General features: G+C 52.8%; 1 protein-coding gene and 1 long non-coding RNA gene across 2 annotated transcripts in view; one reads left to right on the top strand and one right to left on the bottom strand.

Moving 5' to 3' along the window:
• CDH5 (cadherin 5) overlaps window positions 1-4668 on the bottom strand; it is a 38034-nt gene extending 33366 nt beyond the window's left edge. Inside the window, exon 1 of the mRNA XM_086350960.1 lies at window positions 4503-4668. The gene's annotated coding sequence lies outside the window, so the exon portion shown is untranslated. The remainder of the gene's footprint in view (window positions 1-4502) is intronic.
• Window positions 1-25083, top strand: part of LOC147353372 (uncharacterized) — a 118727-nt gene extending 93644 nt beyond the window's left edge. The window contains exon 2 of the long non-coding RNA XR_015145561.1: window positions 23656-25083. This is a non-coding gene — a long non-coding RNA (uncharacterized LOC147353372). The remainder of the gene's footprint in view (window positions 1-23655) is intronic.
• The last annotated feature ends 998 nt before the right edge of the window (window positions 25084-26081 follow it).

The following is a 26081-nucleotide window of genomic DNA, read 5'->3' as shown; positions in this document are numbered from 1 at the left end:
AAGACTCCAGGTCAGGGATAACACACACGACATCCTTAGGCCACATGGACATAGACATGTGCTGCCTATGCAAGCACACACTTGTGTCCCCCGAAGAGTCTTCTCTCTGCGGGGCTGGCCCCTCTCCTGTCCTCACACCTCTGTGATCTGGGACAAGACCTGGCGGCAGAGCCCAGCCCCAGGCACAGCCTCGGAGGGTGCACTGGACACTCCACCCCAGCCCAGCCTCCTGCAGGCTCTGGGCTCCTGCCTGGGGCTGGGAGGTGGGAGGAGAGGCCCAGAGCCTGCAGGAGGTGTGCCTGCGGGGTAGGGCGCTGGAGCCCCTGCTCCCTGTGTGGCCCTGGACCACCCTCCCCACCACCCTCTCACCACCTCAAGCCTCAGTCTAGGGCAGAGTTTGGAGCCAGTGATCCCCAAACTCATTCAGGGATTCCCAAATTGTCTCCTTGAGCCCCAGCATTTACAGCTGGGCCTTGGCAGTCACCCACACTGGGAGGACGAAGGGTGAGGCCCCGGGAGCCACAGGGATGGGAAGTGTTGGGTGTGGGGCTGGGCAGCTGTGAGCTGGCCCCTTGAGGCCTCATCCTGAACTGGAGCTCTGTTTGGCCCCATGACCTGCTCCAGAGGGTCCCAGACCTGATCCCCTCCCCTCGGGATTCTGCCAACAGCCCGCCTGTCTCGGCTCCCCTCAGAGATGCCCACGCCGCTCCCCTGCTGACTGCTCTTCCCTGGCTCCCCACTGCCAGCAGGACGAGGCCCTGCCCCTGAGCATCCCTGCCCACCTTCTGGCTCTCCTCTCCTTCCCCTCCCTGCCCCTCCCAGCCAAGAGGAGAACTGGATGTTTCTGCAGTACACAGTGCTCTTCCTCTCTTTAACAGGCTTTTTGCCCAGGCTGTTCCCTCTGCCTGGAATGCCTTTCCTTGCTGTGGCCCCAGGGTGAATGCTCTGCTTCTTTTCAAGCCCCAGTCCGTATCCTCCACGACATCTTCTGACGGACTCCCGAGTGTCTCTGACCAGGCAGGTCCTGGGCCAGTGTCCCCTTCATCTCAGCATCTAGCTGTGTGAAGTAGAGGCCCGGAGGACCTTGAGGAGCCAGTGTCCCCACCACTGCCTGTGAGCCCGCCTTGGTCTCTTTCCCTCCTTACTCACAGAATTTCAAACAAATCTGCGCATCTGCAGACAACACCTTGGGTGCTCAGAGCAGGTACAATAGTTGAAACAACTCAGAGAAGCTCCTCCCCGTCCCCAAATAGCATCTCTGATAGCCCACCGCTTTGTCAGACACACAACCCTTTGAGGACAATCAGATTATCCTTATGGGTCCCTGATGACCATATACCCATGTGCAGGGCACCTCTGAAGGCAGGACTGACAAAACAGAAGTCCTGGGTTGCCACTCAGCCTTTTTCATACTCATGGCAGACATTGGTGATAAATCACAGTGTTCATTCCTGCTGAACTCGAACTCAGCTCCTGAATCCTCAGTACAGTCTTTGAGCTAGAGACTACCAATTCATCAGAACTAGTTTGTGATTTGAAACAAATGTATGCTAGGGTCTCTGGGTCACCCCGATATATCCTAAAGGGGCAGCTCCAAGCTTCAAGGAGAGAAAACCTACCCGTGGGAGAGCCTTTTCCTCCTCTGGGATTTCTGACTTTGCCTGGGGCTCTAAGGCAGTCAGTGAGGGCAACAAGTATTACACACTTGCCTCTTTGCTCATGGGCTCTGTAGCCTTAGGCCCATTCCTTGCCTTCTCTGAACTCTAGCTTCCTCATCTCTAATGGAGAGTTGATGAGATCATGGGTGCCGAGCTCGGCACACATTTGGTGCTTAGTAAGTGTGTGGGTGTCCCAACTCTCACCTTACCCACTCAGCCTGGCCTGGCAGCTGTGGGTGTGACCTCATTTCCTGGTTCTGCCCTGGGCACTCACGCCTGACCTCATTTCCTGGTTCGGCCCTGGGCTCATCTGCTGCTCCTTTCTGTTTGCCTGGGCGAGGAAATCTCATTCACCGCCTTCCTGCCCCAGCTCCACAGGCCCTACTGTGCCCTCCTCTCAGTGTTGGCACCTGCCAGAATCCGACCTTTATGCCATGGCGCACGGTCTAGTGGTCCTCATGTGAGTTTAGGGACCATGCAGTCCATTCCCTGCCCTAGAGAAACGAGAAGACTGAAGCTCAGAGAGCACACCCAAGACCTTCCAGCACCTTCTGGGGCTCCTGCTCTTCCTCCAGGAACTCTTCTGTGCTTTCTCTACCCAACATCAGCTTGGAGCTGGATTAGGACGGGCTTGCCAGTATCTCTCCAGCAAGAAGCCGGTTACTCAGGGCAGCAGTTGTCTCCTAGAACATTCCTTCTCCAGGATCTCTGGGCTCCTGGCTTAGTCTGGTGCCTGATTCTGTGGTTTGAACTGTCCAGTTCAATCCTCACCCCGGCTTCTCCCCCTCCAGGCTTCCCTATGGAGTGTGGCAGGGCAATGGGGTCAGAAGGGGCTGGCCTCATTCATATCCTGCTTTTACTTCATAGTAATCGTGTGACCTTGGACTGGCTGCTCCGTTTCTCTCAGCCTCTGTGGTTCTGTCTCTCAACTGGGAATTCTTTTAGTAGCTTCACAGATACCACGGAGGTGCAGAGAGGTGGTGGAAGTAGCAGGGATGGGTTCCATCGGCAAGGGGGCTCAAAGATTTTTCCCTGAGCTAGTGGCCATTGTGTCCATTGCGTCCTCGGGGTAGCAGCAGAGCTGTGAGTCATCCAGCTTTGGGAGAAGAAAGCATGGCCCCTCCGGCTTCCTGCCCCCGTGTCCGGCCCTTGTTCAGCAGCACAATCGCTCAGGTCCAGACTGTGGGGCGGGCAGCTTAACCCCTGCCAGGCCGGTGGGCGCCTCGCCTACCCCCTCACCACGGTAAGCCAGAATTAGCGGGGCTGCCTGGGGTCACAGCAGCTCCTGGTCCCCTTGATCTCCTGCTGCCCTCCAGGCTGGGAGCCACACGTGGCTGGACTCAGGTCAGTCGGGAAGGTCCTACTGCTCCCCAATGCCTGAAGATGAACCAGGGCTCTCAGTCCTGGTACTCACCCCTGGTCCTCAGCGTCATTTGCCCTCCCACCACTCCCTGCTCTTAAAACCTTCTGGCCACATTGGCTTCTCCAGATCCGTCAAGCTGCCCAGGCTCCCTGCCTCCCCTGGAATGCCCTTCATCTCCTGTTAGGATCCTATCTACCCCCCACCCATGGCAGAAACATCCACGGGGTGGGGGGTGGGGAACAGACACAGTGCTTGGCACGGAGTCGCTGCCCAGAGTGCCCGCTGGAAGACGAGCTGATGCATCCCTCACCTGCTGGGGACTGACCAACCCCAGGGGTCATAACCTTAAAGACATTCTAGCCATGGTCAGTTCAGGTGGAAGGTAAATTCATCTGTGATTTCTCAAAGCATCTCTCCTATGATCCATTCCTAGTGCCAGTGTATACATCACCCCCCTTGACTCATGAGAAGACCCTTTCTTCCAGTTTACAGATGAGGAGGCTGGCACGTGAGAAGCTGTGTGGTTCTGGGAAGAACCTGGGCTTTGGGGTACAAGATCTCGCTTCGTATCTCAGTTGCCTTGACTGAGAAATGGAGAAGGGCTGTGTCTAACTCATCAGCTTGCTGGTGTGATATATAGTAATGGGCTCCAGTGCCTCAGAGCCTTCTGTGGCCCTCATCTCCAGCCCTCACGATGAATTCTCACGAAAAAACCACCATCTCCATGGTTCTGACACGCAAACTGAGTTTGGGAGACGCTGAGTAACTTAACCAAAATCACAGAAGCGGATGGTTGAGCTGGGGCTTGTACCCAGGAAGACAGTCTCCAAGCCAGGCTCTCACCCTAGACCGCCTGCCTTCAAGTCTTTTGGGAGAACTTCTCTAAAATACGAGGGCTTCCAGGTCTCTTGGCAACCGATCTACGGGTACCTGGGTGTTGGGGGGAGAATCCACAGCTCCCGCGGTCTGGGGAGGGAGGATTCAGGATTCCACAGGCAGGGCCTTGAGCACCCAGAGCCAAGCCTCAGCGTGCCTGTTCTGAAAATGGGGGCAGAGGCTGGCCGGGAGGGGGTCGAGGCTCTGAGCTCCCCTTTCAGGGCTCCTCACCCACTCCCAGCGCAGAGCCTTCCGGAGACGGGATGTCAGCCTGGATAAGCCCTCTCTCACGGGGATAGGGGTGTCGCCTGGGTGCCAGCCTGCTGCCCCTGGTGTGCCGGGAGACTCAGGTGGAATCCTGTCCTCTGAGCATCGGAGCTTGGCACCCACAGATGCCCGTGGGCCCTCAAGTCTGGGAGTCTACCCGTGGGAGAGCCGAGCTTCCCCCTCCCCGAGAACATCCGTCTGTGCCCACCACACCACCACCAGGCGTCCCTTCCCTGCCCCGCTCTACCAGGAGACGCAGGCCACCTCAGGAGCTGCTCTTCCTGGGGGAGTCGCTGATGACCATTCTGCAGAAGGGGAGGCCGAGGCCCCTCACTCACCGTGTCCGTGGGCTCACAGTGTGTCTGTTCCGTCTCTCTGTCTGGCTGGGGCTGAGCGTGCCGTGGAGCACTGCAGAGCTCGGCCGATAGCCTCTGGAGGGGAGCCCCACCCAGCGGCAAGGGAGGCCTGGCCGCCGCCCCTGCAGGTTTTCCAACTGGCCCCAGCCCATGTCCCCCCCGCCACCCCCCGCCCCCACCAGGATGGTTTCCTGTTATTGTTCATTTGTGAGGGCCGAGCTGGCTGCAGGGAGGCAGTCCCCGCAATGGGCCTGCCCAGGCGGGCTGCCCCCATGGAGGCCTAGTCTGAGATTTGGCCTTGGATGTGTAACTCGGACCCCAACCCCAGGCCTCAGCCCTGGAGCTTTGAGCCCAGCACCTGCCGAGGGCCTTCATATGAGCTCCTTGTGACCCCGAGGGCAGGTGGCATCACCTGCCTTTTATAGCTCAGGACACAGACCAGATTTTCCCAGGTGACCCCATGACATGCTGGGGGAGGGCCGACTGCAAAGGTGCTGGGGAGGCCTGGGGGGAGCCTCAGAGGCGGGGGCCGGGGGTGGTGGGAGAAAGGAAACAGACCGCAACCCTTGGCTGTGTGCCCTGAATCGGCTTCTTCCGGTGAAGGTGGACCTGGGCTCCAGCTGTGAGGTGCCAGCCTGTTTGGGTTTAGGAATACCGAGTGGAGTCAAGTTCCTTGACTCCACTTTTGAGCTGACCATGTGCCTGTCATGTACCTCCACCCCAACCTCAGTTTTCTCTGCTGTAAAATGGGGATAATCAGAAATTCAGCCTCACACGGCTATTGAGTCCAACATGATGTGGAAGACAAGGGAAACTGAAGGCAGGACCAGGGACTTTTAGAACCAGGAAGCCGGGGGCAGGAGGTGCTCAGAGTCTGTCAGTCGTGAGAGTCATAGGGGGAGATTTTACCAAGTGCAGAGACCGGGGCCCCACACCAGTGCAGCTGACTTTGGAATCTCCCAGGGCAGGTAGTGGGAATCTGTGAATAGTTGCCCCTATTTTTCCATGGATGGATGAATGGCTGGGAAGTCCCGCACGGGATCCCTTTTACAGCTGAACAAACATGAGACCTCAGAGGGAGAGAGCCTTGCCCAGGGGCACTAAGTCAGCGGCCACTGGTGTGGAGATAGGGGAGGGGGAGATAAAGATTTCTCTGTTCAGGCCTGTTTGAGATGGCTTTTAGACCCGCAAGTGGCCAGGTCAGATTGGCAGTTGGAGAGAGAGGTGGGTAGCTGGATACAGGTAGATGCAGTCCGCCCTGAAGGGAGGTCTGGAAGCCCTGAGCTTATTATGGCTGGCACCGGAGGCAGTGGTGGTGGATGAGCTTACAGTGGGGGGAGGCCCCGGCCTCTGAGATCTGTAGGTTCGTTAGGAGAGAGTCCAGGGAAGGAAGAGGGAAGCCAGGAGGTGTGTCTGAAGCCAGGAGGGAAGAAGGATGGTGTCGGCTGTGTCAGCCCGGGAAAGGTGAGGCCTGAAACTTGACCACTGGACATTTGAGGTCATTGATGGATGTGACCAGAGCAGGCCCAGGGAAAGGAGAAGGCATGATGGACCGAGGGGACTGGCATGGGGGACCAGGAAGTGGGGGCGTGCGGTCACCGCTCCTTCCTCCAGACTTGCAGTGAATGGCACGGAGAGATGGGAGGCTTTTAGTTTTGGTTTTAAAGCTCTGCTGGCCTGTTTGTGCGCAGAGGGGACTCCAGTGGCAGGGAAGGGAAGGCAGACTTCGCTGGAGAGAGGCTGGTCCGAGGCGGGCCTCTGTGCGGGAGGATGCAGCCCATTCGCTCCCTGTTTGTGGGATGCACAAAGGCTCCGCACTTCCTTTTCCAACAGGATTAACTCTGCCTTCTCCTGCCGGGGGTGGGGTGGCCACAGAGGAGCCAGGGCCAGCCAGGGCTCTGCCTCTGGTGCCCCAGCCTGAGTGCTCCTCACCCCCGCCGTGCCTGCTGCCTGCCCTCGTGGTTGACGTGCCCGTGAGGTCGGGCCAGGTCCTGGCGTCCACTTCCTGCTGGGGGCAGACAGAGATGGTGTCTGTCCTGACTCCACCCACCAGGACCCCCTGTGCTCTCAGTGGTGGGGATGTTGACTGCCCTGAAGCCCACTGTTCTGGTGTCTGTAAACAAGGGAAGGGCTGACTGGGCATGTGCCCCTGGGGCGGGCCTGGGGCCCCCACACAGTGGTGGTCCCGGCCACGGGAGGGAGGCTGGTGCCTCTGAGGGTCTTCTGCGTGATTTCTGCCACTGCCCAACCGCGATTCCAATCCCCTCTGGAGGCAGAGGAGGTGACGGAAGGCACAGGCCAGGAAGGTACCATCAGGAGCAAAGGAGGCAGCCAGTCGACCTGCAGGAAACAAGATGGTCTGCGAGGCCTGATTAGTATCTGGAGAGGAAAGCAACAGTGGAGGTGGTGGGGCTGGGCTGGGGAGTGTGACAGCAAGGCCTGGGGACACCCCCCTGCCTCTGCCAGGACAAATGCTGACCAGGGAGGTGGCCCCACGACATCCTGCTGTGAGAGGTTCAGGCTTGGGGGCGCACAGACCCGGTTCAGATCCTGAGCGGGCCCCTTGCTGGCTGTGTGACCTGGGCCAGCAGACTTGCCTCTCTGAATCTCTTTCCTTACCTGTGATCTGAGTTACCAGTTCAGACTTTGCAGGGCTGTCTGAGCAGCAGATGAGACAACGAAAATAAATGATGGTAATAGCACGCGTTCATTGAACAGGTATTTCTCCGAGTGTGGCCACCTGTCTCAGAATCACTGGAAAAGCATGTATTGAAAATGCACCCTTCTGGGCCCCACCCCAGGGCAGTGGAGGCAGAATGGCTGCCAACGGAACCCCGAGACCTGCGCGTCTGTGGCTTCCAGGCCCTGTGTTTGCACACTCACACTGGAGGGCCATGCCCTAGGAGCTCTCCCTCCATAGGGTTCCCTCTTCATCCTCAGGATAACTACGAGGATTGCAGCTGTGGAGGGGGGGTGGGGGTGGGGAGGGGGCGGGGTGGGGGGCTTCTATTGTTATTCCCACTACACAGATGGAGAAACAGAGCCTGGGAACCGAGTGTTCCCAGGATCACAGAGCCCGTTAGTGGCACATGGGAAATTCCCAGCCAAGCCTGTGTTTCCAGAGGCTGTCTCCTCGCCCACCAAGCTTTCCTGTCCGTCTGGGTCTGGTGCACAAAAGGGGCTTATCAAGAGGCGATCCTGTTCGTTCTTCCCCACAGTGTGGGAGACCCAAGGAGGGCACAGGGAAGCCAGACCACTGGGCCTTTGCCCATGCTCAGGTCTGCTCACTGGACTGCCTCCTCGCCTGCCTGCCTATGGACCCCTCCCCCCTGCCCCCCGAAACCCCCTGCTCCATCTGGAGCTGTCTCCTCTGCCCTGTCCTCTCTCCTCTGCCTCCTCTGGGCTCCTGAGACCTTTTCCATGGACCCCCTTCACCGCCTGCTGCCCCGCCCATCTGCTCCTCTCCCCTCCCTGAGCTGTGATGGGGTCTCCTGTGCCTGTCAGTCCCTGGTGGGCGCCCAGCACAGGGTGAGCACTTTGCTCACGTGGAGTTGAAACTGTGGACTCGTGGAAGGGCAGTCAGCCCACTGCGGATCAGACCTGTGCCTTCTGCAGGGCCTTTGGGAGTGCGTGGTGGCCCCGGACCAGTAGGTGAAGCCCTGAGTGAGCATGTGAGCACAGTGCCTGTAATCACAGAGCACGAGGAAGGGATGAAGTTAGCATGCTCTTGGGAGAAGTTCCTGGGATGTATGCCGAGATCCTGTCTGTAGCTTGATTTGTCTGCTGAAATAGTTTTCAATCCCTTCCTTTTTTCTCTAGATAATTGCTTGAAATCTGTGGCTGAGAAAGAGTGTGGGGACCTGAGGCTCAGACTTTCTCTGGGCTGAGGGGGTGGGTCAGAGGGGACAGTTGAGTTCATGGGGCTCCCAGGCTGCCTGATGGGGTGGAGTGGGCGGGAGAGGGAATGGAGCGCAGGGTGCAATGTGAGTCGCCTGCTGAGAGGTTTGGATGAAAGGAAGGCCTTTGGCGGCGTGGCTGTGGAAAGGGGAGTGAACACAACCTTCACAGAAACAAACAAAGGGTCAGCATAGGGTAGGCTGCAGGGTCTCAGGAGTGGGGGAGGGGTCTCACCCTCAGCTGCGGCTCCACAAGGACCAGGGAGAGCCACTTCCAACAGGGACTGGGCTAGGCTCACCTCTGGGTGCTCAGAGCAGAGTTCAGGGTGGGCACAGAGCTGGGTCGTTGAATGAAAGAATGCATGGACGAGTGTGTGCATGAGTCCCTGGCGCGTGGAGGCAGACACGGGCGTCGGGCCCGTGTACCTGGGGTCCACGGTACCTTCCAGCACATAGGGCACAGTCAGCCAGGCGGCCTCTCAGCCTGCTGGGTGCCCAGCTGTGTGCCAGCTGCAGGTGAGGACCCCGGAAGTGGAAGAGACAGTCCCTGGATAGACGCTGAGACTGGGTGGCCTGGGTTACAGCCAGCAACCCAGTACGTGTCTAACCCGTCCCAGGATCTGTGCCTTATTTTTAATACCTGGGGTGACTTTGAAAGGTCATTTGACTCTGTCCCTCTGACAGCGCTGAGTACTAACCCAGTGCACTGCCCACCTCAAGCCAGGGCTCCCGTGAGTGTGCTGAGCCCCACTGGACACCCCAGGGCAGCTCGGGCTGAGCTGCTGCAGCTGCCTGCCTCCAGGCCTTTCCCTGTGCTGTCCTTGCACCCAGAGTGCTCTTCCTTCCTACCTCCACCAGCCCGATCCTCCTGCACTCCCAGCTCCAGCGCACCACCCCTCCACCCAGCCCTTCCAGATTCCCATTCTGGAAAGCATCTTTCCACGTGGAAGCTCCCACCCTGCCTGCACCCCATTCATTCAGTTCCAAAGCCTGCCAGGCTCCTCCCCTCTTACATAATGATTCCTTACTACAACCCTGAAAAGTGTAGATACTATCCATATTCCTCTTTCCCTGAGGAGGGAGCTGAGCCTCAGAGAGGCTGAGTAACTTGCTCAAGGTCACACAGCTCCTGAGTAGCAGGGGCAGGATTCCAACCCTCGTCTTCTGGTTCCCAGTTGAGTGTTCACTCTATCTGGGCAACGTGTCATTGTTTGACAATGTTTTGTGCTTGTATATTATTTTAAAAATACACTTAATGATATGCAGGCTTTGCCTCGCTCTAAGCCGGGGGTGGGGGGCAGGGGGGAGGGGATGAGGACGCAGACGTCACCCAGGCCGGGTTCCCTGCTTTTGACGTGTCAGGCCAGGGTGAGCAGCACTGGGTGGGGTCAGGTTGGTGACAGAGGTGTGTGCCCTGTGCTGGGGGTGCCTGGAGGAGGTAGCCTGGGGAGCTGCCAGAGGACAGGGTGCCCAGGCTGCTCTGAAAGGAGGGGCAGGCAAGAGGAAAGACTAACCAGCCACAGAGAAGGGCAAGGTCCAAGCAGGGAGGCCTGTTTGGGAAGTGAAAAGTGAAAGTTGCTCAGTTATGTCCGACTTTGTGACCCCATGGACTATACAGTCCATGGGATTCTCCAGGCCAGAATACAGGACTGGGTAGCCATTCCCTTCTCCAGGAGATCTTCCCAACCCATGGATTGAACCCAGGTCTTTCACATTGCAGGCAGATTCTTTGCCCTCTGAGCCACCAGGGAAGCCCAAGAATACTGGAGTGGGTAGCTTATCGCTTCTCCAGAGCATCTTCCTGACCCAAGAATCCAACCGGTGTCTCCTGCCTGTTTGGGAAGGAGAAGCCATTCCCCCAGGGGCAAGGGTTGAACTGTTGGGAGGGGGATTCAAGGACTGGCTGGGGTGAAGCCAGGTGGCCGAAGCCTCATGAGCTGCACGAGGGAACTCAGGCAGGGCCTCTGAGAAACTGAATGCCAGGCAAATCGCCCAGCCAGTCTGATGGTCTGTGGCCTGGCTGGTGAGCCACGAGCCGTGGCCGCTTTGTGTACAGTCGCTAGAGCTGGACTAAGTGAGGCCTTGGCTAGGAAGGGACCACTGGAGCAGGCACTGAATTCCCGACAGTGAGAACAATGGGTCATCCGCACAGCACTTTCCCAGCTGTTTCTCACTTTTCTTTCACCGTATCCGGGCAGGCTATTAGGAAGCTGTGTTCACACTTGGGGCTGAAGGGTACCCAGGAGCAGCTCCCCCACCCCGACGTGAGGGTTCAGAGTGATGCCTGTGGTCATGTCCCAGGCATACCTGCTGCTTACTGTCCCGCTGATCCTGGACAAGCCTCCAGTGCCCCAGCTTCCCCTTCTGTAAAATGGGAGTGACCACATGCCTTCCTTGTGGGGTTGCTGGAAGGAGTCATTAAGAAGATTCGAGTAAAGCTGCCTCTGGCATACAGTAGGTGTTCAATAAGTGTTGGCATGACAGTGATGCTGCAGAGAGGTTGATGGTGAAGCTGCACATGTGCACGGGTGAGGTGTGAGCATGTGCACGGCGTTGGTTTGGCCGCTGTGTGGCTAATGTGTACGTGCCAGAGCTTGTGTGGACAGTGTTAGGCATCCACATCAGTGTGACATGTGTGTTTATGTGCACGAGTGGGCCAAGGGGCACAGCTGGGCCGAAGGAGGGCCATTCCTGGGGCCAGCCCCTTCCTCCTCTATTAACTGGAAATCATCTGCTTCTATTACCCTGTTGACCAAGCCTTCTGCACCCTCGTCTCCTGCAGAGGCCCAGAGAGCTCAAGGCTTTGCTCCAGGGTGGCCCAGCGAGCTGGGAGTGGCAGGATGGGACCAAGGGCCCTTCCTCCCTGATTGGAGGGCAGGCCTGAGTCTGGCAGAGAGCTCGCCCCTGCGGAAGCCAGGACTTCCTGCCTCTGGGCCCCACATTCCTTGCGCCCTCCACCAACTGTCCCGGAGAACAATGGGTCAGAGGATTTGCCTTCTGCGGGGCAGGAAGGTGGGTCAGGGGCTGCCTCTTGATGGGGTAAACAGACCCGGCTCAGGCCACAGCCTCAGGCAGTGTGGCGGCAGGACCAGAACCTAGCCAGCCTGGGATGTCTGCCTCCTGCCTGCGCTGGCCCGGCCGGTCTCCAGGCCCCTCAGCCATCTCCAGACCCCTTAGCCATCTCCAGACCCCACCCCTTGTGGCTTGAGGCGGCCCTTGTGGGCCCAGTCCAGCCAGGGGATGAGGAATCTGGGCTGGCCCTGGGGAAGGAGTCTGCCCGGAAGAGTTCAAGGCAGATTGGGTGAAACTGAGGCAGCTGGTGGAGGTCTTGGGGGTCCCACAGCCTCACCCACCTGCCATGCCACTGAGAACCACGAGAGAACCAAGAGAAGCTCTACCAGCCCAAAGCAACCCTCCCCAGCTCCTGGGTCAAACTGGCACCCACAGGGGTATCTCTGAACCTGTTAGGGCTCAATTTACATACAGTTCTAACAAGGATGCTGGCGGGAAAGGCAGGGCGGTGCTATGGCAATTCTGCCAGCGGAGAGGAGGAAACTAGGGATCTGTTGGTCTGTGTGGACGACTCTTCAAAGGCTCAGGCTGTTTCTGTACCCCCTTGTGTCTGAGTATCGGGCCATCATCAGGGGTTCCCTGCCCTGGGCTGAGGAACCACCTCTGAGAACAGCTCCTCCCAGTCTATTTGTACTTCTGGAAAAGTTTCCTTCCGCTTGTGAGTCCCGGCTGGGGTCACTCACAGGAAACATATGGCTGGAGAGAAGGAAGACTGGAGTCAGGGTGGTGAGGTCTGGGGAGGGGTCCAGACTCCTGGTGACGAGGGAGGCTGGGTGGGCTGCCCCTGCCCACCGCGTGGGCCGGCTGCAGGGCTCGGCTCTGGGACGGTCCCGCGGGCCCTCCCTCACTGTGACGCGGGAGGGCACACACAGTCTTACCACATCACGCTCCATTCTCACTAGTCAGCTGTTTGGTGCTAGTTCCTGCTTGACCACCACCATCTTTTGCTCTTCGGGACAAGGTCCAAGCTCCTCAGCCTGGTATTTAAGGCCCTGCCGCCCCCTCCTGCCCTGCTCCTCACCCTGCAGCTCTGGCCCTCGGCAAGCGCAGCGCTCTGTCAGGCCACAGGACCTTGGCGTGTGCCAGCCCCGTGGAATTCCACCTCCCAAAGCACCTCGAGATCTTCCAGCTCCCTGAAACTCAATCCGAACTTCATCTTCTCCATGACAAACAACAATAGTTTCCTTTTCTTTGAAAAATCAAACAGCTTTACTGAGCTTTGTTTTTTTTTTTTTTTTAAAGTTTTATTGAGGAGTAATTAATGCACAATAAATTGCATACATTTTAGGTATACAGTCTGGCAGTATTTGACATATATACGTGATGGTGGAAACATCCCCACAGTCAGAATACTGAGCATGTTTATCGCTCCTGAAGCTTGTCTTAGGCCCTTTCGCACTCCCTGCTTGTCTCCTCTCCTCAGACACCTGTTTGGTTTGGATTCTGAGGGTTTAGATTTGTTGGCGTTTTTCTAGGACACTTTATATATATAAGAACCTTTACTTAGTGTTTTTTTTTTTTTTTTTTTAGTATTGATATATTCACAAAGTTGTGTTATCAGTCACCATTATCTATTCCGAGAACATCTGCATCACCCCAAAGGAAATCCAGTACCCCGTTAGCAGTCACTCCCAGTTCCCCTTTCCCCTAGCCCAAGAATCTACTATTTGTGGGTTTGCCCTTCCTGGACATTTTATGTAAATGGAATCACACAACATGTGGTCTTTCCATGGCTGAATTCTTTCACTTAGCTTCATGTTTTTAATGTTCATCCATGTTGTAGTATGTATCAGTACTTTGTTATTTTTTATGACTGAGTAGTATTCCAGTGTGTAGATATCTGCATTTGTTTGTCCATTCATCAGTTGGTGGACATTTGGGTTGTTTCTGCTTTTTTGGGCACTATGAATAAGACTTCTGTGCATAAGCTTTTGTGTAAAGATTTGAAAAAAATGAAATACAGTTGATTTACAATAATGTGTAAGTTTCAGGTGTTTAGCAACATGATTTGGATATAAATATACACACACATATGTGGGCTTCCCTGGTAGCTCAGCTGGTAAAGAGTCTGCCTGCAATGCAGGAGACCCTGGTTTGATTCTTGGGTCGGGAAGATCCCCTGGAGAAGGGATAGGCTACCGACTCTAGTATTCATGGGCTTCCCTGGTGGTTCAGACAGTAAAGAATCCACCAGCAATGCAGGAGACCTGGGTTTAATCCCTGTTCCCTTCCACTGGGTTGGGAAGATCCCCTGGAGGAGGGCATGGCAACCCACTCCAGTATTCTTGCCTGGAGAATCCCATGGACAGAGAAACCTGGTGGGCTACAGTCCGTGAGGTCACAAAGAGTCAGATATGACTCAGCGACTAAGCACATACACACATATACACACATATATAGATAATTAATCTGTTAATCTTTTACTTCTAATTTATCCTCCCTCTTCCCCTTTGATAACCAGAAATTTGTCTTCTATATCTCTGAGTCTGTTTCTGTTTTGTAAATAAATTCATTTGTACCATTTTTTTAGATTCCACATATAAATGAAATAATGTTTTGTCCTTCTCTGTCTGACTTACTTAATATGACAATCTCTAGGGCCATTCATGTTGCTGCAGATGGCATTATTTCATTCCCTTTTATGGCTGAGTCATACTCCTTTGTGTATGTGTACCGCATCTTCTTTATCCATCTGTTGAGGGACACTTAGGTTGCTTCCACATCTTGGCTATTGTTAATGGTGCTGCTCTGAACGTAGAGATGCACGTATCTTTTTGAATTGAGAGTTTTATCTTTTCTGGATATATGTCCAGGTGTGGGATTGCTGACTGATATTATAACTCTACTTTTAGTTTTTTGAGGAACCTCCCTACTGTTTTCCATAGTGGCTGTGCCAGTTTGCATTAATTCTCACCAACAGTGAAGCAGGATTCCCTTTTCTCCAGCATTACCGTAGACTTTTCGATGCTCGCCGTCCTGACACGTATGAGGTGAGCCTTGTTGCAGTTTTGACTGTATTTCTCCAACAGTTAGCGGTGTTGGACATCTTTTCATGTGCTTGTTGGCCATCTGTTTGTCTTCTTTGGAGAAATGTCTATTTAGGTCTTCTGCCCATTTTTTTTTATTAGGTTATTTGCTTTTTGATACTGAGTTGTATGTGCTGTTTGTTTATTTTGGAGATTAATCCCTTGTTAGTTGCATTGTTTGCAGATATTTTCTCCCAGTCTGTGGGCGGTCTCTTTTTTTGTTTAAAGTTTTCTTTGCTGTGCGATAGCTTGTGAGTTTGATTACGTCCTTGTGTGAAAATGTTTTGAATTCTCTTGGGGTATGTATTTGGGAATAGAATTTCTGGGTCATATGGTAACTTTGGTCTTCTGCGATGGCTCAGCAGGTAAAGAATCTGCCTGCAGTGCAGGAGACACAGGAGACACGGATTTGATCCCTGGGTTGGGAACATACCCTGGAGGAGGAAGTGACAACCCACTACAGTATTTCTGCCTGAAAAATCCCATGGTTAGAGGAGCCTCGTGGGCTACAGTCCAAAGGTCACAAAGAGTCGGACACAACTGAGCAACTAAACACACCTGTACACACATGGTAACTCTGGATTTAATCTCTGAGGAATTGTCCCACTGCTCTCCAGAGCAGGTCTGCCCTTCCGCATTTCCACCAGCAATGTAGAAGGGCTCTCATTTCTCCACATTCTCACCAACGCTTGTCAATATCTGTCCTTTTGAGTCTCGTCATTCTAGTGACTGTGAAGTGGTGTCTCCTTCTGGTTTGATTTGTATTTCCTAAATGACTAGTGTTTTTGAGCCTCTTTTCATGTGTATTGGCTATTTGTGTATTTTCTTTGGATAAATGTTTGCTTAAATCATCTGCTGGTTTTTAATTGGGTTATTTGCCCTTTTTTTCTTTGTGTTGCAAGTTTTTTGTATGTCCAGATGTAAGTTCCTTATCAAATATGTCCCACATATCCAATATGTGGTTGACAAACGTATTCTCCCATTCTCTGGGTTGTTTTTACACTTTTTGGCGGGGAGGGGGCTGTGCTGTGTCATTTGCAGGATCTTAGTTTCCCAACCAGGGCTTGAACCTCTGTTACTTGCGTTGGGAGCGTGGAGTCACTGGATCATCAGGGAAGTCCCTTGCTTTCTTAATAGTGTCCTTTGAGATACAATAGCTTTTAGTTTTCATGAAGTCCAGTTTATATTAATATATATATTCTCCTTTTGTTTATTGTGCTTTTGGCATCAAACCAAAGAAACCATTGCCTCACCCAAGGTCATGAAGATTACCCACCGTCTTGAGATTTCCATGTGCCACGGATGTATTCTCTTTCCTCATCACATCCTGGCAAGGCAGGAACTTTAACTCCCATTTTACAGATGTGAAGTTGAGGCTCAGTTCCTTCCTGGGCATATAGGGAGTAGATGGCGGGATGTCTAGCTTGAAATATGGGCCCAGATTGGTGCCAGGGGGACCCACAGATAGCCTGGAGCATGGCAATGGGTTAAGGAAAAGAGTACCCGACGTTCACTGAAGGTCTGCTTTGTGCCAGGCGTGGTGCTCAGTGCTGTAGATGCTTTGGCTGACTCTCTCTTCCTGGCAGAGGCTCTCACAAAGTAGGCTCTGCCCTGCAGCACCAGCTGATTCTCTGGCCACAGGCAGACTTGCTAGATCAGAGACTCTGGGGGTGGGGCCCAGCGACCTGTGTTATTCAAGAGCATCAAGTGGTCCTGATGCACTCAAGCTTGAGAACTGCCGCCCTCGAGCTGTGCTTCTCCCCAGGCTGCACACCGCAGTTACCTGGGGAGCTTTTGTCTTGTTTCTGTCCTGAGTGCTGGTTTGAGGCGAGACACCCTTAGAGACTCTGATTCAATTGATCAGGATGGGGGCTGGACTTCACTATGTTTTAAAGCTCCCCAGGAGACCCTAATGTGCACCCCTGGACTCTAATCACTGCCTTAGGGGCAGCTACCACCACTAGCTCCATTTTATAGGTGTAGAAGCTCGGGAGATTAAAGGCTGTGTTCAAGATTATATAGCCACATAGCGGGAGGGGGAGCTGGAATTCAAAGTCCCTATCTTTTCACTTCCTCTCCTTTCTCCTATTCTTTGTGAGCTCAGTCGCTTCAATCATGTCTGGCTCTTGGCGACTTTTTGTTTTATATAGAGTGCCTGTGTTGTTTCTACAGTTGCACTATGTCGCCATCTAGTGGCCATTAGTGAGAACTGATGAGCATCTTCAGGACTTCAGTGACTTGTTTTCAGGGGACACAAGTGGGTGGAGAGGTGCCCATTCACATTGCTTAGACAGAAGTTTTGAGGGGATGTGGGCCTATGTTTCCAAAGGGGTTTTTTTTTGTGTGTGTGTGTGTGAAAAAGAGAGTGGCTTCATGGCAGGTTTCATGTGTAAGCACTGCTGATTAGATTTCATTCACAAACCCCAGGAGAGGCTGGAGGCAGTCTTTTTTCCCCCTAAATTAACTTATTTTTTTAATTGAAGGATAATTGCTTTACAGAATTTTGTTGTTTTCTGCCAAATATCACCATGAATCAGCCATAGGTATACATATGTCCCCTCCCTCTTGAACTTTTCTCCCATCTCCCTCTGCATCCCTCCCCCCTTTAGGTTGCTACAGAGTCCCTGTTTGAGTTCCCTGAGTCCTGCAGCAAATTCCCATTGCCTATCTGTTTTACATATGGTAATGTAAGTTTCCCTGTTACTGAGACAGAGTCTCTTGATCAGACTTGAGTCAGGTTTCCTAACTCTCCTGGGCCCGTCTGAGCACTTCCCTGTAAAATCTAGTTTTAGCCAGAACTCTGCTAAGTCAGTTTAACCAGAACCTTGAAATCGGATCAGGTTGCTCATCCTACCGTACCCTCCGGGTGATGTCTGAGCTCCCTGGCCTGCCTTCAGCAAGAATCCTGGTTAGTTCATAATTCACCAAGAGCTCAGTCAGTTTAACTAGAGTTCCCTCTATCCTTGGTGTTTCGTCTTAGTAATTTTCCCTCCACTGACTCCCACTCATCCTGATCCTTGGTTATAAATTCCCACTTGCCAGTCTCCCTCCCTGCAAGTCATATTGCAGCGATCCCCACACCTTTGGTGATGGTCCTGAATAGAGCCTGCCCTGCCATCTTTAACAAGTTCCATAAATACATTTTTTTTCTTTAACACTGGGGAGGCTTAGTGCCAGGCAGGGCTGGAAAGGGAGGGAGAGAGTAATCTGAAAGGGTGGATACTCATTTGGAAAGGAAAACTCAGCTTGCCTCCATGGGGGCATTCATTCATTCAACAAACAGCCACTGTGGGTCAGGTCTGAGACAGGTAGGTGCTGACTCTCAGACATCAAGGAGATAAGCATAGACTATTGGGGTATTCAATCTCCTGTGGTCTCATCAGGTCTATTCTTGGTCCTGGGAGGGCCTCCAGGGGAGGCTGGTGAGGTGGGAAGGGAGTAGTGCCCTAGTCTGGGGTATCTGAGGCGGCTGTAGTTGGGGGCAGCCCTGTGGCTAAGCTAGTAAAGGATCCGTCTGCAATGCGGGAGACCTCGGTTTGCTCCCTGGGTTGGGAAGATCCCCTGGAGGAGGGAAAGGCTACCCACTCCACTGTTCTGGCCTGGAGAATTCCATGGACTGTGTAGCCCATGGGGTCGCAAAGAGTTGGACACGACTGAGGGACTTTCACTTCACTTCTTGAAGCTGACACCCAGGATTTGAATAGGAGCCCACAGAGATGAGTCAGAATTGATGGCTGCTGCCCACACTGCTGGCTGCTGGAGAACCAAGCGAGGGTCCCTGGAGAGCCAAAGAAGCAAACAAGAAGCTCTCAAATGCTGGTATGGCTGGGGTTCTCACCCAGGGCAGGGGCATTGAAAAAAATAAAGTGTCTGAGGAAGGAAGGAGTGATTGGCCGTGGGGAAGGCACTCACAGGAGGCACACATAACGGAAGGTTTACCATCTCAACCGTTTTAAAATGCAAAGTTCAGTGGCGTGAAGTGTCACCATCACCACCACTCTTCCCCATCTGCCCATCTTGCAAAACAAAACTCTGTGCCTGTTAAACAGCTGCTCCCATTCCCTCCTCAGCCCCTATCTTTACGGTTTCGACTACTCTGGACCTCATCTAAGTGAAATCAAACAGTATTTGTCTTTTTGTGATTGGCTGATTTCACTTAGCATAATGTCCTCCAGGCTCATCCGTCTTTGGCATATGTCAGAATTTCATTCCTTTTTTAAGGCTGAATAATAATCCATTGTATATATACACCATTTTTTCTTTTCATCTGTCGAATGATCCTTGGGTTGATTCTACCTTTTGGCTACTGCTAGTAGTGCTGCTATAAACATGGCAAATATAGACAAATATCTGTCTAAGACCCTACTTTAAGTTCTTTGGGGTGTAAACTCAGAGGTAGAATTGATGAATCATGTGGTAATTATATTTTTAATATTTTAGGGGCCACCATACAATTTTCCATAGTGGCCGCACCACTTTATATTCTTGCCAGTAGTACACAGAGCTTCCAATTTATCTACGTTCTCACAAAATTTGTTACTTTCTGTTGTGTTCTAAATAGTAGTCATCCTTATGAATATGAAATGAGATATTTCATTGTGGTTTTAATTTTCATGTCTGAAATGATTAGTAACATGAAGCATCTTTACATGTAGCTTGAAATTCTTTTATAAAATTAAATTTTAGTGGACAAAAGGGATTTGAATACCACCTCCCATACTATTGGAAGGTAAACCATCTAGCCTGGAAGCTTACCATTAGATGTTATTATATCTTTGTTTTTTTGTGTGCAAATGCTGTTATTATCAGTGTGTGTCAACCTCATCTGGCTCCTTTATTCCCAAACACACATTTGCATCTCATGGAAGATAAAGGTTCTGTGGGAGCACAATTTGGGAAACACTGACCTAGAGAAAGATCTACAGTGGTGTGCCACAGGGCTCCACCTCAGGCCCATCTCCCTCAGCATTTTTCACCAGTAACTGAGAAGAAGACACCGACTGTCTGCTGATCAAACTGATGAGCTGTTCAGACCCTGATGGGATGGAGAATGCCTTGGGTAACAGTGTTGGGATCCAAGAGGTCTTGACAGGGTAAAGAAGTGGTTTGAAGTAACAATATGTGATATACAAGGATGAGTTCGAGACCCAGCACCTGGGCTTAAAAAACAAATCAAGGGCAGCTGCCCAGAGACAAGGGAGACACACAGGAGAGGCACTGAGGACGCTTCATCATTAGTTAGGGTAATAGAAGTGTGTTGTTGTTGTTCAGTCACCCAGTGGTGTCCGACTCTTGGAGACCCCATGGACTGCAGCACTTCCCTGTCATGGACAGCCGAGCTTCCATGGGGTTCATGGGGTTCCCCCAGCAAGAGTACTGGAGTGGTTTTATATTCCCTGCTCAAAAGTAACGTTCAGTTCAGTTCAGTTCAGTCGCTCAGTCGTGTCTGACTCTTTGCAACCCTATGAATTGTAGCACGCCAGGCCTCCCTGCCCATCACCAACTCCCGGAGTTCACTCAAACTAATGTCCATCGAGTCAGTGATGCCATCCAGCCATCTCATCCTCTGTCGTCCCCTTCTCCTCCTGCCCCCAATCCCTCCCAGCATCAGTCTTTTCCAATGAGTCAACTCTTTGCATGAGGTGGCCAAAGTACTGGAGTTTCAGCTTTAGCATCATTCCTTCCAAAGAACACCCAGGGCTGATCTCCTTCAGAATGGACTGGTTGGATCTCCTTGCAGTCCAAGGGACTCTCAAGAGTCAAAAGTAACGTTAGCTAACAGGAATTACCTTATTTGGCCTTTACAGCAGGGTATGATGTAGGTACTATTGTCAATGCCCATTCAACAGATGGGGAAATGGAGGCTCACAGAAGTGAAGTAGCTTACCTAGGATCACACAGCTTGCTGGGGACAGAACGTTAACCAAAGACAAGATCCCCCCCACAAGGCTTGCTGGCCACACCCCGACTAGAGTGCTGTGCTCATTCCTTTCAAGCAACTGTAGGGTGCTGGGGAACAGTGACAGGAAGTTTAACCTACAGTCGATTAGGAGGTAGTGGAGGTAGTGAGCTCCCTGTCCCTGGGGGGTGTTCAAGCAGAGGCTGGAAGACCCTGGCAATGGTGTTGTAGTGAGGATCCCAGCATCAAATGGGAGCTAGGATAAATAAAATTTAAGGTCCCTCTTTCTCCTGCAGTTCTGTGCTTCTGCTATAGCAACTCATTACTTTAAAGTCAAGTTTATGGTATGGGAGCACTCTGTTTTTCACCCACTGTATGTATGCATTATTTATAATACTTCAGGGTTTCTGCTATGACAAATATGCATGCTGTAGTTATTCCCAAGTCCCTTGGACTTGTGACTAATTTTACATGACCATTTAGGGTTTATGTTTTGGCTGATTGTTAAGACATTTATAGTTATTGTACATTTATATTTATGATACAGGGCTCGTCATATTTATGACGTACTGGATGCTTAGCCATTGATCAGGATCCCAGGCTGAATACCTTGCAGAGTTCCCATGGGGAAATGTGTTCTGCTTCATGACAATTCATTTTATGATGTGGTTACAGAAACTCAGCGAATTTACTTTGGGGAAAATCTGTCCCCATCACCAGGTTCAGAGAAGTCTCATATATTTAGAGGTAAATAAACCTAGCTCGCTCTGTGGCTTGGGCGAATTTCTGAACATTTCTGTGCCTCCGTGGCTGTCTTCAGAATTTGGAGGGGAGGAGGCGTGCCCTTTACGGAGGTGGTGTGTGTGGTGGCACCTGCTTCAGTGACGCATCTTCCGCTCTTTTGTCCTCCATGGCACTGATGGCACTGCCTTGGGGCCTGCGAGCCTGGAAGGATGGCAGCTTGCCCCGAGGGGTTCCAGCTTTTGGGATTCTTCCCAGGAATCCCCTTGCCAAGCACCACCTTTTCAGCAAGCATGAGGAGTTTGCTCAGGGCCTCAAGCTAAACTAGTTTCATCTTAAGTAAAAGAAATCAATCCTTGCAGCTGAGCTGTTGCTACGACATGGATTTGGCATAAATTTTGAGGCAGCCTGGCTAATAAATAAGTGGAAAAGCAATAAACATTAGGGAGAATTATCTGTGAGGCAATCTGTGCAGACAGCTGGGGGTTCTGGGTGGCGATTCCTGCCTCCCTGGCCTGCCTCTCTTTCAGTTCCTGGTCTAGGACCCTTGTCAGTGGTAGGGTGGCCTGATGTGTGTGGTGTACTTGGGGAAGTGAGGGAGGGCCTGGGGGGCCTCCCCAAGACTTGGTTTCTCAGAGCAGCCCAGCAGAACAAGGAGGGGCCAGCCCTTTTGCCCTTGGTATATAGCCACTTAAGTGTGAAGCTTGGTCCCCAAGCTGTGTGACCATGGGAAGGTGAATTAACCTCTCTGTGCCTTATTATTATTTTACCTGGAAAACTGGGAATACTTTGTCAGGTGTTGTGTGAGGTGCAGGGATAGCCATCCTGCTGACACCTGTCAGCCATGGTCACCACATTAGGTGCTGTGCAAATGCCATGAGTTACTGTTCTGGAGCATGCACTAAGGAACTCTGGGACCTCCACCCTCCAGTCCTGGGCCCGTCCTCCTCCTACCACGTTCGTGTCCTGCTCTGAGCCCCACTGCGGCCCCAGGATGATCCATCATCACCTTCCGGGGTGCCCCTCAAATCGCCGGATTCCCAGTCTTAGAGTCGAGGGTCCTCGGCCTCTGTTGGACATACCTCCAGCCTCCCCACCTTCCGCTGTCAGCCGCTCTGGTTCCCTGGGTCACCATGCCCACATTGCGGGAGGGTAGCAGGGTTTCCAGCCAACTCAGCAGCCAGGCCTGCCCATCCCAAAGAGGATGCCCTCACCCGGATAATTGCATTTTTTCATAGTGTGTTAGCAACCTAGTTACTGGCTAATAGGAACCTCAGATAAATAACCCTTACCCACATCTGCTTACTGGTAGGTGATGAGGAAGAAACAAGTGTGCATTTGAAAAGTAATACATTTCCCCAGTATGATTTCTGTCTCTGGTCATAAATGCCAGAGATACATGAGATAAAACAGAGATAAATGAATCTGTTTTGTTAAGGATCAGCACATAGGTATAGGGAGGCATCTGCTAGGCCGTGAATCATGAGCCCCTGACCCCCCAAACCCCCCCGTATTGTCTGTGTCTGCCAGCATCACTTCTTGCGGAGTGTTAGGAGCTTTGAGGGGCTGGATCAGCCCCCACCAACCAGCCCCACCAAACCCAGACCTTTCCAAGTATCCTACCTGTTGGTTCAGATGGCTTTGCTATCCCAGCACGACCTTCCCTAGGACCCTGGCCATACCGCCCACCCCATCCCCCACTTCAGAGGTAGGCAATCTCAGTTCCAAGCTGTGCAGCCTCTTATGAATTGCTTGCACTCTCTGAGCCTCAGCTTTCTCAGCTATGAAGTAAGAACCGTAATGTTCAGACCCAATTTACCCATTAGGCACAGTACCCAGGGCCCGAGATACTGACTGATGGGCTGTGGTGGACACAGTGACGGCCTCCCAAAGATGTCCACATTTTCATCCCTGGAAACCCTGAAGATGATGTGCTACATGACAAAGGGGAGTTAATGTTGCAGATGAACTAGTGTCGCTTATCAGCTGACCTTGAACTAGAGGGATTAGCCTGGGTTATCCTTGTGGGCCCAACATGATGACCACAATCCTTACATGTGGCAGAGGGAGTCAGAGAGGGAGCGTCAGAGTGACTCTACATGAGAAGGACTCGAGCAGCTTTAAAGATGGGGGGAAGGGGCCATGAGCCAAGGAACGTGGGAAGCCTCCAGAGACTGGAAAAGGCAGGGAAATGATTCTCCTTAAAGCCTCCTGAAGAGGAAGCCCTGCTGATACTGTGATTTTAGCCCAGTGACACCCGTTTCAGACTTCTGACCTCCAGAACTGTAAGATAATAAATGAGTGTTATTTTAAGCTGCTACATTGATGACAGCTTGTTACAGCAGCAGGAGGAAACAAACACAGGGGCCCACAACAGCATTCTAATTTCTTTTAAGATCAGAAGGAAAATAAATGTAATCTAGGCTGGATGATATTCCTCTTTATAGCAGTGCAGTCAAAAGTAGGACTTTTAATGATTTTTTTTTGTTTGTTTTTGACAGGGAAAGGTGCCCACAAAAGTGGAAATGCTGAGGACCTGTGAAAGTCAGAATGTAACCCTGAGACTTCCTGCCTCTCGCCTGTGATGGGCTTCTGTGAACGGATGTTGGCAAAGCGCCTCCCCGGGTGTGTGGGTCACAGAGTGAGAGCCAGAACAGGTGGCAGTCCTTGTTTTTGTGGTTGTAGTCAGCTTCCCTTCTGAGCACCCAAGGCTCCCAGTTGGGGCTGCACTGTTCCGCAGATTGTGCCCCACTCTGGGACCCCCTAACCTGTCTGGGACCTCACTGATTTAAGAGGCCTGTGGGGGCCCAGCCTTGGCCCTGCTATTTGTTTTTTCCTTCTGCTCCCTCCTGCCTGGATCCGTTGCTGAGTCTCCTACAATAATACAACCAGCTGAGCACCTGCTCTGTGCTTGGCCTTGAGGGCGGGGGTCTGAACGTAGCACACACACACACACCCCACACCCATCTTCGAGTTTTTGGAACCATCAGATGAGGCGGATACCAGCGTTCCACCTGGAGTCTGTGCCCCCATCCTGCCCGGCAGAGTTTCCCTGATGTCTCCCATGTGAGAGTCACTGGGCAGCTCGTGATAAACACAGTGCCTAGCCCTGCCCAGCCCCACAGCAGCCCAGCCTCCGGGGAGGCTGTGAGACACGCTGTATGGTCACTAGGGCCCAGGGGGTTCCTCAGTCTGGAGACCCCACCACACTGGCCACACACTCAGTTTACCACAGCAAGGGAAGGGGGCAAACAGAAGGGGCGGACATATGGGCTGGGCTAGGCATGGTCACATTGTGTCCCCACAGCCAGCCTTCAAGGTGATGACAGCCCCATTTTAGAGATGGGGAAAACTGAGGCTCAAGGAGGCAGCCCAAGAACTCGAGCCATAGGGATTAGGGCAGGAGGAGGCAGACTGTCATGTCGGGGGGCTGATGGAGCTGCTCCAGGACACAGGCCCACACTGCAGGGGCCGGCCTGGATGTTGCGGGTGGTAGGCTCGGCTTCTCCTGACAGGCACACTGATGCTCGGTGAGACAGAGCCCACATTCTCCCTCCTCCAGGCCACGCTGCCCTAACGGGTGACACCCGGGCTCTGCAGTTCAGCTTCATTAGGAGTGTGTGTGTGTGTGTGCGCGTGCGCATGCTAGAGAGAGAGAGAGAGAGAGAGAGAGAGGGAGGGAGAGGGAGAGAGAGGGAGAGAGAGGGAGAGATGGGGTGGAGTCCAAGCTAATTAGGGATGGCTCCTACAAGACCCGCTTTGCGCGGTCTGCTGGGGCTCGGCTTCCCTGGCTCCTGGGGTAGGCTCAGCAGGCGCAACGCCTGCTCTCTCCTACAGGGGGCCCTCCCAGCCTTGCTTCTGACAAACTCGCCTGCTGGCCATCATGTGGCCTTCCTCTTAAAAATAAAAAAATACTGAAGCATAACACACACGCAGTAAAGGCCATGCGTCTTAAATGTACAGCTCAATGGAAAAACAGGTAATTCCAGTAGCTCACGAATTCCACCTCCCTCCCCACCGAGGGAATCACCATTCTGGCTTCTCACTGCACAAATTAGTGTTGCCATTGTTGATTTTAATTTAGAGAGGGGCTGCAGGATTTCCCCCTCTGGGCCAGGTTTTCACTCTGTGTTATGCCCCTGATGTGTGGCCACATTGTTGAGTGTCAGTGGTTTACGTAATTATTCATTTAATTCCCGAGTAACATTCCATTGAGTTCTACGTAGAACGTGCCCCGTCTGTTCCTTCATGGATGGATCCTGTTGGGGGCTGTTGTGAGAAGTCAGAACATTTCTTTGGCCTGGGTGTTTTTGCAAATGTTCACGAGCTCCAGAAATTCACCCCATCCTGACCTTCTTTCTCTCTCCTCCCAGCGGCACCTGTTCAGCCACCAATGTTGAAGAGGCTTTGATGGGCTCCTGGCTGTGCGGGGGGAACTCGTAGCTCACTGCAGGGGGGTCGGGAGGTGACTCGGGCATCCTCTCGGTCTGCTCCACGTGCTGGATGGTTTCCCTGTGCCCCATCATTGCTGTCCTCCCTGAGACTGCCCCCTGCAGGCCAGCCTTAGCACCCGGGTGGTCCCGCCCCACCCCTCTCGCTGTACCCTGCCCTGACTGGCTTTCAGCCCACCTGCGAGGCTGTTTGTGTGCTTCCCAACAACCTTCACGGCCGCTTGTCTTTGGCGCTTGGGGACTTGTCAGAGATAAATTAGAAAGGCCGCTGCCTTCAGAGAAACTGCTCTGCGTGAAGTTGGGGCACACTCTCCTGGCTGTCTTTCTGAAATGTTTTTGGGTGTGGGCACTGCCGTCTTTGTTAACAAGCTCCTGTAGTCTTGAATGTGCTCCTGTGCATGTGTGTGTGTGTGTGTGCCAGTCACCTTGTGTGTGTGTGAGTGTGTCAGTCTGCAGGTGTGCTTATGTGTGAGGAT

Source organism: Bos grunniens, chromosome 18 (assembly GCF_055505025.1).
Source record: "Bos grunniens cultivar Pamir isolate PY7600 chromosome 18, Bosgru_T2T1.0, whole genome shotgun sequence".
Classification (NCBI taxonomy): Eukaryota; Metazoa; Chordata; class Mammalia; order Artiodactyla; family Bovidae; genus Bos; species Bos grunniens.
The sequence above is the reverse complement of the archived record's forward strand: the minus strand, read 5'-3'. Positions and strand labels throughout refer to the sequence as shown.